The sequence below is a fragment of the Euprymna scolopes genome, chromosome 23 (genome assembly GCF_053919585.1).
Source record: "Euprymna scolopes isolate OS-2025 chromosome 23, ASM5391958v1, whole genome shotgun sequence".
Taxonomy (NCBI): Eukaryota; Metazoa; Mollusca; class Cephalopoda; order Sepiida; family Sepiolidae; genus Euprymna; species Euprymna scolopes.
This window is the reverse complement of record NC_136504.1, coordinates 61,380,139-61,393,471: the sequence shown is the minus strand read 5'-3', so window position 1 is coordinate 61,393,471 and position 13,333 is coordinate 61,380,139. Positions and strand designations below refer to the sequence as shown.

General features: G+C 33.0%; 1 long non-coding RNA gene across 1 annotated transcript; it reads right to left on the bottom strand.

The window, feature by feature from the left end:
- Positions 1-1,108: 1,108 nt before the first annotated feature.
- LOC145245704 (uncharacterized) lies at positions 1,109-12,985 on the bottom strand. Its single transcript, XR_013863017.1, has 3 exons — positions 12,878-12,985; positions 2,140-2,241; positions 1,109-1,216 (listed from the first exon to the last, which is right to left on the bottom strand). It is a non-coding gene; the product is annotated as an uncharacterized LOC145245704 (long non-coding RNA).
- Between the last annotated feature and the right edge of the window lie 348 nt (positions 12,986-13,333).

Below are 13,333 nucleotides of genomic sequence, written 5' to 3'. Positions count from 1 at the left end.
ACCGGAATATGTCGATGCAGAAACGCTTGAAAACAGAAAACTCAAATACCCCCCCCCAAGTAATGTTAAAAATTTATTTTAACAAGAAAATGAAAATGAAATAAAAAAAATTATGATAAAAAATATGATATTTTTCGTTGTTTTTGTAGATGTCCATATTCTTTTTTTTTGGGGGGGGGGTTAATGTATTATGTTTATTTTACGAAAAGAAACAACAATGAGAAATATTGTTTTAGATATACTATTTTTAGTAGGCCATAATTTCGTGTGGAGTTCCCTTTCTTTAATGAAAATAAAACAAACAAAAATGATACTTTTTTCCTGTTTTTTTCTCCAGCTGTGATGATTTTTGGACATATTATGATTATATCATTTGTTTTAATGGTTTTCTTCTGTGAAGGGCAGTATTGTTGGAAAATTGTCTTTAGCTCTAAGAGCAGACAATAACAGCGGAGGGAGAGAAGAGACGGTATGTGCCGTTTTGATGCCGCACTCACTACTAACGTTTTTGAATGTCGCCATCTCGTAAGACCAGTGATATATGAATTTTATCGCTTGTTCAAGTGTAAGATGTGACCGGGCAAAAGACGTCCATTTCCGTAACACAGTCCATTCCGACATTTAGGGTTACGCCATCTCCAGGCAAAATTTTTCGTTTTTTTTTTGTTTTTTTTTTAAAATCTGGTAATGGTACGCGCATGCCCGGCATTTGTTACTTGTGCCAATCAACAGTCTTTTCTTTGCAGAATTGTATTGCAGATTCCTCAGTTTGAAGTTTTTCGCTTAGTTGCGATAAATTTATTTTATTATTTGTTAATTTTGATTTTTATATATGACTTGTATGACTTCTCGTAAAAGAAAGCAAAAAATTAATTGAATTACATTTGCCCTTTTTTCTTTTTACTGAATTTAATTGGATAAGCGGCTCGGCGTATCCCAAGTCTTTACTTTATCTGCCCGGAAACGCTCGTGAATGTTCGTATTTCTCGCGGTACCATCTTTGTTTTAAATATCCATGCACTTACTTTTTTACAAGAATGATTCGTCCTTAGATAATAAACATTTAATAGACATTCATATGTGTTGTTTAAAGTATTTATGAACGCACCTTTTTCACAATTTACTCCTGTGTACCCGTGAACACAGTTACAGTTATATCCACCATTTTCCCGTATGCATTCACCACCGTTTTTACAAGGGTTAGGAGAACAATAATCTGAAAATATAATAATATACGTTTCTTTTTTAAAGCATGAATTAAATTTGCAATAGAAACCAACAACAAGCTTCTCGATGACTTCGCTCAGTCTTAAGAGCCAATGCATACTCCGTGTAAGGGTAGCTGCGCGAGTAATTGTGAGGCAAGGGTTGCGCAATGTATAACCACACCTATCCTGAATCGGAACTGCTTGAGTCCAGTGCCAAGGAGAAGTGCTGGACGACTGGAAAAAATGCCAAAATAAGTGGAGAGCACATATAGTATCAGGAATTCTTAAATGGTCACTCATTTTAGTAATGACCAGGCTTAACGTTGCTGATCTAACAGGAACCGGCGTGTCAACGTAATTAGAAAAAAACCAAAAAAAACAACAACAACAAGTTTATCTCTATTTATAATATCTCAGTTTATATTGTTTTGTAATTGCTTCATATTTATAGAATTATATCATAAAACATTTTGTTAGTTTTAGCCAATATTTTTATTTCTTTTATCTATTATTAAGTATTAAATAAACGCACACAAATATGCTCAAGAAACGCACACAAATATGCTCAAGAAATTCGATAAAATCTAAGACAATCTCAGTCGCGATCGAACCACATAAAAATCATAAAGGAACTAATTTTAAATTTCTATTTTTTCTGTTCATTTACTCTGAATGATTTTTTTTATCTGGGTACTGTTTCGTGCTGTTTTAACTGTTGATATTCCTTGTCCCGTGCAAAAAATGTCAAATGAAAGTAAGCATTATTTAAAGACACATTAGAAGTTGTTTCATGTCTACTAAACACCATAAACTGAAAAAAAATGTCATAATCGGTAGGTGTTCCCTTATTAGACACCATAGGATTCAGGTCAGCATTCTGCAAATATTGCCCCTTAAAAAAAATAAAATAAATAAATATTCATGAACGTACCGTTTTCACAAAAATCACCAGTATACCCATCCTTACATGCACATGGGCCCGGCCAATTATCGCACGTACCTTCGTTTTCACACTTTCTTTCAAAACAATCAACTGTAAATATAATCAAACGAACAAGATCAATAGTCATTATCATCAAAATTATGCAAATGTCTGAGGAAGGATCTTACTGATACATATATAATCAATCCAAAATAAAATATTTAATAACACATTCAAATATTTATTAATCAACCTAGTTATACAGTGTTTATACTATGCGATCACGCGTTTTAATTTTCGAAAATTACTTTTGGTTTATATAGTCAATACAAAGGTATTGACTATATAAAAAAGAGAATGTGCGCAAAAAAACCGACGCTGAAAATTTTACTTATATTTGGAAATCAAATTTCGACATAAACCGTTTGAAAATAAAAATTGCTGATTAAAGTTTTTACATTACGATAATCGTTTCTTTTCTAATTCATTGAAAGTTAAAAGATCTGACAGATTACACCAGTTTACGTTTAAAAACTTTAAAACATTTTAAGGGGTTTCCAACTGATTAAGGGCGCTTTTTTCCATGCCAAATTCAAAAATACAGATATTTTTTTCTGGTTCAGACTTACTTTCTAAGATATACTCTGTTTCTTTTCCAGCAGAATTTTCTAAAATATCAAAAGTCAAGCGTTTATTGTCTTTTCTGTTGTAAAATCGGGTTGCGGGTAATGTTTAATAATTATTTTGAATTCTCTTTCTGAGTTTAGTAAAAAATAGGCCGGAAATGTAAAAACAATTCGAATAGGTCCTGTTATAACTGCAGACATGTGAGTCTTCTAGATCGTCAATCAAAAATAATGGATTTTGATAAAAAGGCATATAACGCTTTATTTGGAATCAAATTTGAGGGATAGGATACGCTGTTTGCCCCTAGATTTGCTGCAAAATATTTGTAGAAAACTTACAAGATTGGAAGAGCAAGAAAAGAAGAGTTTGCCATTTGGTGTCCCAATGGTATGGAGAAAAGGACACGATCACGTTATCGTTACTTTTGCAAATCTAAAAGGCATCGATCATAAAAACAAGCACATTGTTTAATAGTCTAATGTTCATATTCTGTCATAAAACCAGCTCTCGATGGCCCCAATCTTCTTGTTCTTGAGACAACTGTCATCATTGAATCTATTTTTTCTTCAAATCTACTGACAGCATTGATACAGCTGAATGTGATGAACACAGGTCAGAAGAGTATGGGTCCTGGATATGACCTTAAACTATATCCAATATGAGGCCGCAGTTTGTGGGTTTTGGGGAGTGTGGAGCCACCTCTTAATTACTATTGCTCCCAGGTCCACTTTGACCCGGAGTGGTAGTACCTGTTAGGGCCCCAACTATTGGTTAAATAGAAATCGACGTGAAACAAAATATTCTATTAAAAAAATTTTCTTCAAAATTACTGGATTCGGCATTAAATAATCTGAAAAGGGCTGATATGCCGTAAAACAAAAACAACCAAACCAAACCAAACCAGAAGAGTATGACCAACCAGCGTCTTAACCAAAGCTGAACTACATGAGTAGCATGCAAAATATGTTATTTGTTTTGAACTATTAGAAACATAAATGGTTGACCAACGAAGATCTTAAAGTTATTGAACTCATCCTAGAATCCAAAGGTGGCTATTTAAAGTATTAATGTTTTGTGTTTGTGGGATAGCCGTGCTGATGATCAGCATTATCTATAATATAAATCTCACTTGTCTGTTTAAATGTATGCATGTATGTATATATATATATATATATATATATATGTATGTATGTATGTATGTATGTATGTCTGCCTAAAACTTTTGGCAGACGCGTTGGAACGTGACGAAGCCGATATCGTTTTAAACCTCGACAAATATCGAAAAAAAAAATGGTCAAAAAAAAATTAATTCCTTCGCCCTCAATGGGGCAGTTTTCTACAAAGAGGGGGTCGTCTTTTTCGTAGATATTTTCGAAAGTCACCCACTCTTTTCGATTGACTAGCCTCAATTTTGATTTTCGTCACTTACGATTTTGCGATGAACGCAACAGCAAAGACGTCACGTTTTTTCACGTTCTTTTCCTCCTTCACGGTACGGGGTCGAGCCAGCCTGCCGAATACCATTTTTTTTGCTCAACACCCCTCAAAAACCCGGGCAACAGCGGGCACCAAGGCTAGTTTTAAATAAGAGACGTTATCAAGTCACGAATCACAATTTGGGTTGCACAACATTTTCTTCTAAGGTTTAGTTAAACCGAGCAAAATATCGTTTCCGCTCTCCACATTAAAATCCGATGATAAAATGAAGAACTTTGTAAAGACATTTTTGCTTTCCTTCACCAGATTTCAACAAGAAAGCACAACAAAATAACAAAGTTATGTTTAATTGTCCTCAAATAAGGGAAACCATCAAGAATACTAGTTTTAGTTCTGTTGTGGTGGCACCCACTCATTTACATATATGGATAGTATTACACATAAATAACTAAACTCGGTTAGTCTGAGTGTGTGTTAACCAGAAGCCACCAAAGGCCGAGCCGAGAGCAGATATTTCTCCAGCCAAGACTCTCTTACCTGACAACCATTATGTAAATATACTGTAAATATACTTTTCCTAATACACTTCTTATTGATCTACCTGTGTTTGTTGAGTCTTCATTTGTATTGCCTTATACGTTATTTGCAAACACAACTGTTGGCGACGAAGATGAACGTCAAATATAACAGTTTGACGAAGAAATGGAAAGAACTCACTAAAAAAAAAGAGTACAACGCAACGGTTGACCTTTCTAAGGAATACAAGTTTTGACGAAAGAAATAGTCATAAAAACGGATTTCACGCTAAAGAGAAGTTCGACTCAAGTCAGAAAAAAGTAACCTCGATTGATAGTATTGTATTTACTAAAATACTAGTCGGGGGAAAAAGACAAACCAAAACCGCTAATTGCAGTCTCAAAGGAAAAAAAGCTCGAAGGTGGCAAAAGCGACAATTTACGCTGTTTCTCCTGGAATACATCTTGAAAAAAAAAAAACAACAAACTGTAAAAGTGCATTTTTTCTTTGTTGTTAAACGACAAAAAGATTCGTATTACTAAATTACGAAGAGCAAATGTACAAGAAAGTAACATACGGAAAAAAAGTTCACCAGTGGATTCCCTAATTGCTGTTATCCGTTAGCAAAACATCAACTAAAGCCTTTTTAGTAAACCAAATTTTTTTCTCTCTCTCTTCGGTATAAAAAAATAACACAGTTAAACTAAAATCAAGGAAATATTTTTTTTAAAACTGAAGTTATCACTGGATAACGGATATAAGACAGTAAAACGTCACGTAAGAAAAAAAAACAAAAGAGAGAATTAAATGTAGTCCATACATTTTATGCTTTTCAATTGTGACTCGAGTTGAAAATCTTTTTTTTTTGTGTGTGTGGAAACAGTTGTACTTACGTTCTGCTGTTACTTATTAGGAAGTGCCTAAAACGGAAAAGTCAATCGTATTAGTGGTATCAGTAAAAGCCTCAGTTTTTTTATTGGGTTGGATGAGCTTGACTCGGTAGCGAAGTAAGAAAATATTATTCGAGCAGCGATATTATTATTTATTGAAAACAGGAACTCTGAACAATTTTTGTTGTAACACAAGCCATTTTATATTTTAGAATACACTAAAAATAAGGGAAGATTTATCTAGAATGTTAATGCAATTTTTGCAGACGCAACAACAGGCACAAGCCGAGCGAGAACGAATAGATGAGAAATTATTGAAATGGCAACTGGAACCAGAAGAAAGGCAGAAGAAATTACAACTGGAACAAGAAGAAAGGCAGAAGAAATTACAATTTGAACAAGAAGAAAGGCAGAAGAAATTGCGATTTGAACAAGAAGAAAGGCAAAATGAACATTTTGCTAAAACACTGGAACTACTAAAGAATAATCGAGACAATGTCGACAGTGCTAATTTCTCCCATGCAACTATTTTTAATATTATGGACACATTTAATTATGTGCCGGAGAAGGAAAAGAATTTTGAAGCATACTATACAAGATAAAAGGATGTCTTTCAACTGGACTGTAAAAGTTGGCTAAATAGCCAGAAAGTGAACTACGGAATTAGATTTCATGGAAGCTGTAAAATTACTAAAAGAATTATTACTAAAGAATTATTTAATCCGAATACATCTCTTTTTCATAAGAGATAGTTGTGTATGAATCTAAGGAAGATGGACAACCAAGATTATTTGACATACGCATCAGTTGTCAATAAAAACTGTGATAATTTTAAGCTAGCGGAACTAACAGTAGAAGATTTCAAATGCGTAATCTTTGCACAAGGGTTAGTTTCCACAAAAATGCAGAAATACGTAGACGAGTGTTGTCTAAGCTGGAATCTGAGCAAGATTTAACACTTCAGAAATTAGCAGAGGATTGTGAAAGGGCCATTACACTAAAAAGGATTAAAAAAAGATAGAAGAATCCGGAGTGGCATATGTAAGAAAGGTTAGAAAACCATCCACACAAACCAAGAACTATACAAATAAAAGCAGTCAAAATGGAACGAGATATTCCAAATATAATAATTATAATTATAGTAAAGAATATAACAAGTCTCTTACTAGATAAAACTGTAAGAGATGCGCAGAAAGACATTGGGAATCAGATTGCCCTTATAAGAAGAAAAAATGCTACATTTGCAAGAAAGTCGGACACAAAACTGATTGTTGCAGATATAAAGATTTCACCAGAAAGAGAATACAGCAAACAAAATCAAATGAAAAATTAGACAAAAATCGGCGAAAATACATAAAAGTGGAAATATTTAAAACGCCAATAAATTTACAACTGGATTCAGGATCCGATATTTCTATAATAAACTTGAATACATGGAAAAAGCAACCATGATGAAAACAAGTAAATCAGCTTGGACGGTAACTGGTGGTGAGATAAAATTTGAGGGAAAAGTTATCCTTCCGATAAAATTAAAAGGAATTACGAAGAAATTAAAAATGTTCGTATTGAAAAAATAGCGAAAATCTGTTTGGAATAGATTTGATTGAGAAATTTGGACTGTGGGATAAGCCAATCAATACATTCTGTAAATAAATAGAATGGACTACTCCAACAATAGGAAATATAAAAGAGGAATTTAAAAAATTATTCCCTGAAGTATTCATGACTAAATTAGGTCGTTGCAATAAATTTAAGGCCTCGTTTGAACTTAAAGAAAACACCAGCCCAATTTTTAGTAAAAAGCGAAACGTTCCGTTCGCTGGGTTGGAAAAGATTAATAAAGAATTAGACAGATTGGACCAGACAGGCATACTATCAAAAATAGAACACAGCAGCCTCCATCGTATATGTAAAGAAAAAGAATGATGAAATCAGAGTGTGCGCAGACTTTTCGACAGGTCTAAACTCCATATTACAAGATTACCATTCCCCTCTACCAAGCCCATAGAAAATATTCACAAAGTTGAATGGTGGTAATATCTTCTCCAAGATATACTTCAGCGACGCGTATTTACAAATACCGGTCGAGGAGAATTGCTAAAAAAATTCTATGCATCAACACGCATAAGGGATTGTACAAATACAACCGGTTGCCCTTTGGTATCAAAGTAGCGCCCGCCATCTTTCAGCAAGCGATGGACACCATGCTAAGTGGTATTGAGTGCGCATGTGCATACCTGGACGACATTGTTATCAGGAGCAAATCCCTAGAAGAACATAAGGAGCATTTAAAACAAGTATTTACTCGAATACAAGAATTCGGGTTTAAAGTAAAAGAAAATAGATGCGACTTTTGTATGAGCGAAATCAAGTATCTTGGACATAAAATAAATTAACATAGGCGACGTCCAGACCCAGAAAGATCTGCGGCAATAAAAAACATGCCAGCAGCTAATAACGTAACAACCTTGCAGAGTTTCTTAGGACTCGCAAATTATTACCAATCTATTATTGAAGGGATGCATGATTTGCGAGCTCCCTTAAATGAGCTGCTAAAAAAGGACACACCTTGGAAATGGATGCAAGAATGTCAAACCGCTTTTGACAAAATAAAGAGCGCACTAACATCTGAATTATTTCTAACTCACTATGACACAAAATTAAATATAGTCGTCGCTAGTGACGCTAGTTCCTACGGCATAGGAGCATGCATTCAACATATCATGCCTAATGGATGTAGAAAGCCGATAGCTTACGCTTCGAGAACGCTGCTTCCAGCACAGGAGGCGTATTCACAGATTGAAAAAGAAGCGTTGAGTATAATCTTTGCAGTGACTAAGTTCCACCGATATTTATATGGTAGACATTTTATACTTGAAACCGACCATAAAATATTAGTCACAATCTACGGATCAAGAAAAGGATTGCCTGTATAAACCGCAAATAGATTGCTGCGCTGGGGTACGATCCTACTGAATTACGATATCCAGCTACAACATCTAGCATCGAAAAAGATTTGCCATGCGGATGGACTTTCAAGACTGATACTACAGAAACATAATTTGGAAGAATCAGTGATTGCAGCAATTCGAACAAATGTCGAAGTGAAAAATATGGTAGCAAACATCATTAAAGAACTACCGGTAACATTGTCGGACATTAAAAGAGAAGCCGATAAAGATGAATACATAAATGATATAAAAGAAAAAAATTATAAATGCAAAAAGGTTCAGGAATTTTTTTCTATATGTAACGGTGTGTTATTATACAGCGAGAGAGTAGTGATACCTAAAACGTTGCAGAAGAGGATTTTGAGTGACTTCCACACAGGACATTCGGGGATAAATCGGATGAAGTATCTAATGAGAAGCTACGTATACTGGCGTAACATGGACATCGACATAGCTACAACAATAAATCGATGTAAAGGATGCCAGTTAGCGGCAAAATCCCCACCTATAGTACATAAACCTTGGCCGAAAACCGACCACCCATGGCCGAGAATCCACATGGACTTCGCTGGTCCAGTAGGAGAAACTTACTACTTAATTGTAGTAGATAGTTACACAAAATGGCCTGCGGTAATGCGTTGCAGGAATCCAACAACGAACAACTCAATAGGATTTCTACACGAGTTATTTGCATGATTTGGTGTACCAGACACATTAGTCACTGACAATGGAACTCAAGTCCCATCCACAGACTTTAAGGAATTTTGTGACACGTTCCAAGTAAAGCATATCACTACTCCTCCGTACCATCCAACGTCGAACGGCCTCGCCGAGAGGCTCGTGGACACGTTAAAACGAGCGTTGAAAAACCCATTGGGATACCAACGGAAAAGGCTTTGCAACAATTTTTGTAAATATATAGGATAACACCACACCCTAATACACCGTCAAACATATCACCAGCTGATTTAATGTTTGCCAGAAAGGTGAAATCGGCGTTTGATAAACTATTGCCAATACAGGCAATTGTCCGAAACACTACACACATGATAAGAAAGAAATATAACTCGGGAGATCGAGTATATTTCAAGTGCTACAGGAATAACACCTATTACTGGGAATGTGGAGTTATGGATAAACGCATTGGTGATTGTACATACGTGATTAAAGGTCCACAAAATATACATAAAAGGCACCTGAACTAAATAAAAAAACGCCACATTCAAGATGGTGATTATACAACAGCAGTCGAAGAGGAGGAAACCATGGACATCATATACGAATCCTTTAATTTGGAACCGCCTCAATATACACCTGAGCCCCGAAGAGCAGGTAGAAAAAGAAAGTTTAATGAACCATTAATGTTAAATCCCAAGAGAAAAAGATATTGAAATCTGTGTGACTTCAAATCTTGGGAGGAGGGTGTTGTGGTGGCACCCACTCATTTACATATGTGGATAATATTACACATAAATAACAAGACTCGGTTAGTCTGAGTGTGTGTTAACCAAAAGCCACCGAAGGCCGAGCCGAGAGTAGATATGTTCTCCAGCCAAGACTCTCTTACCTGACAACCATTATGTAAATATACTGATCTACCTTTGTTTGTTGAGTCTTCATTTGTATTGCCTTATAGGTTATTTGCAAACATAACAAGTTCAGCAGTCAATCCTGCTGAACTCTGTCTGATTGTCTCTAATCTATCATTGAAAACTTTCTTGGCTACTATAGAAATTCCTAGTATCAGAAATTGGTTGATATAAAGAATTTTCACTAAAGCAGTGCGCGCATGTCAATGAAAATATACACTTCCGATCTCATCTGGACTATTTTCCATAGATTCGTATAGATTTCAGTAAAGAACAGGATGAGCACGTTCGCTTAGTGTCATATAGGAAGGCTAATGGGATGTCAATTATTTGGTCACCTACTACTTGTCAATGGATGCGTAGTCTACTCATAACAAATGGAAGTTCCTGAAGTCATCCATGAGTAGCTTCCTTAGTTTATTATACTCTTCTTTCTATCTATTCCAAATAATGTTTTAAGCCTTCTGCGAATAAAACAGTCTAATATTTTCAATATTGTGTTTTATTCATTTATAAATAGATCGAAATCTATATATATATTTAATGTACTAATATTTTTTTAATCTGATCTGATTGAGTAAAATAGACAACTTTTGAATTCAGTTTTTAAAAAATGGCCTAAAATCATATACGTTAGATATTGAAAACATGCGCCGATCTGTGTTATTCTAAGGAATGTGAGATTTTTAGTAAATTAATGACCAAAAGTAAAATCTCACAACATCTGGTTAAATCTGGCCAAATTTAGTAAACTATATAATGATGTATTATGTTGATTCGTTATTGTGTAGAAAACAGTATTTTAAAGTGTCATAAAATCAACACCTAGATTTTGTTTAAGCTTTTCGAATTTTCGTATAGCCTAGAAAAGCGACCGAACACTGCCACTTTATTTTAGAAAAGAAAAAAAAACACGAACTTAAAAGATTGTATTTCTTAAAAAAACATACGTTCACAAGGACAATAACTATGACAAGATGTGTAGTTAAATTGCTGTTGCAGTTGAAATCAAATTATTGTTCTTCAAAGTTTCTGTGTTATTTCTAACAAAATGTCTCCCTTCCTCATGTTTTTTGCGTGAAACATGTTAATGTATTTATAATTAATTGCCCATATGTGGACCAGCCTGTGAATTAAATGAACGTTATAATACAAGAGGAAAAGAATTAAAACCAGAAAAATAAAAATGTCTTGATTCATTCATGCAAAAAAGTTGAATTGTTTTTTTTTAAGAAACCGTAGATATAATTTACTGCGTAAATAATATTTTGCAAATAAATCATTTTGTATGAATAAAATTATTATTTAGAGAAATACTTCATTAAAATGATTGATTTATTTTATAAGAAACCGAAATGCATTCAAAAGGACTTAATATACTCAGTATAACAATTTTGTAAACAAAATAGTTTTTCGAAATATGATTTTATTTCACGAAATAATTCAGTGAAATAGTTGAATCGCTGTGTAAGGAAATTGTATTATAATAGATTTAATTCATCCAAATGAATTATAATGTATCGAATTAATGACTTATTGTATATATCTGCCCTCTGACCAGCAATTAATCGGAATTGGGACATAGTTACAACTATATGCTTTTACTCAGATAGTTCTGTGTAAGAAATAGATATTTACATTCCTTTATCGTAAACAGTAAGTTAAACAATAAACTATCAAAATTATGTCTTAAAAAGAGTATTCAATTAGTTAATTATAAGAAAGTTACTTCTTTAATTTTCATAGAAAAGGTAAACACAGTTAAACAAAATAAATGATTAAAATTAAAAGACAAAGAAGCATTTTTTAAAGCGACGGTGATTAATTAATGATAATATCAGCAAACTATTGCATATATATATAAGAAATAGGACAATAATAATTACAATTACTCCCATTGAAATTTAATAAAAATCAGTTTTTGTAAGATTACCATTTCAGTAATCTCTAAATTACTACTACTATTAACATTATTATCGTAAAATCTATTGCGTGTATATACTATAAAAATCCAAAGGAATAACACATAATAATTTATTAGAAACTGTTTATAAAATAAATATATATAATTAAGCATACACATATATTTAGTTCAGTGTTAGCGAATTACTATATGCATAGTATTTCAAAATATTATGTTGCATCATTGAGTAAAATAAATTCAACGCATTTTGATTTTAATGTATTTTTGATAATTAGACAAAACTTTCGAATTTATTAAATTAGAAATACGTTTTTCTAAATACGATTTTAGTATTGCAACGTAATTCATCAAAATGACTGACTTGTTTTTAAATAATTTATTTTTGCAAAAAAAAAACTTAAATGCATTCAAGAGAATTTTATTTAATCGATAAAATATTTTGTAACCAAGTCTTTAAAAAGCCAAATAGGATTTGTGTATTATAAAGTAATTTATGCAAATGACTGTCTTTTTTAAAATAATTACTTTTTCTAAAAAAAGTAAATGTATTCAAGTGGATTTTATTTAACCGATAAAATATTTTTTCCACGAAATCTTTAGAAATCTAAATATGATTTTCATATGAAGGCTTAATTCATTTCAAATGCCTGGATTATTTTATAACTGAAATAGATATCTTAATGACATATTTATTTATAAAATAATCTAAGACAGACTAAGAAAGTTTAATTTCAATTAATATGTAATTCACGTGAGTGTTGTGTTTGATTCGAAAATGGTAAACTATAATAAAGAAAATTAACTCGAACGTACCTTCTCCACACCTGTATCCCATATACCCGTAGTCACAAGAACACATGACTTCAAAGATCGACTCCTCACACTGACCTCTGTAATTACAAGTGTCATTTTTACACTGGTCATCTGTAAATAAAATAAAATTAATTAGATCAGTGCTCATTATGATTAAAATCATGCAACTATCTAAATACATTTTGCTAATATATACTTAGTTTGCGTTAAAATATAATGCATTAAATTAGTATTATTCAATTGTAAACTGAAAATACTAAACACATATTGAATTTGAGCCATAGTCATTATAGACGAATAAAGTAAGATTCCCTGAATTACAATTTCCTTAGAAGACTCGTTAAACTGGGACCTAATATTTTAGACACATTTGTTAATCAAAAGAATGTAATGGAATTTGATCCAAATTGATATAACTATTCTAGACATAAAGTTTAGAAGTATTATATGTATATT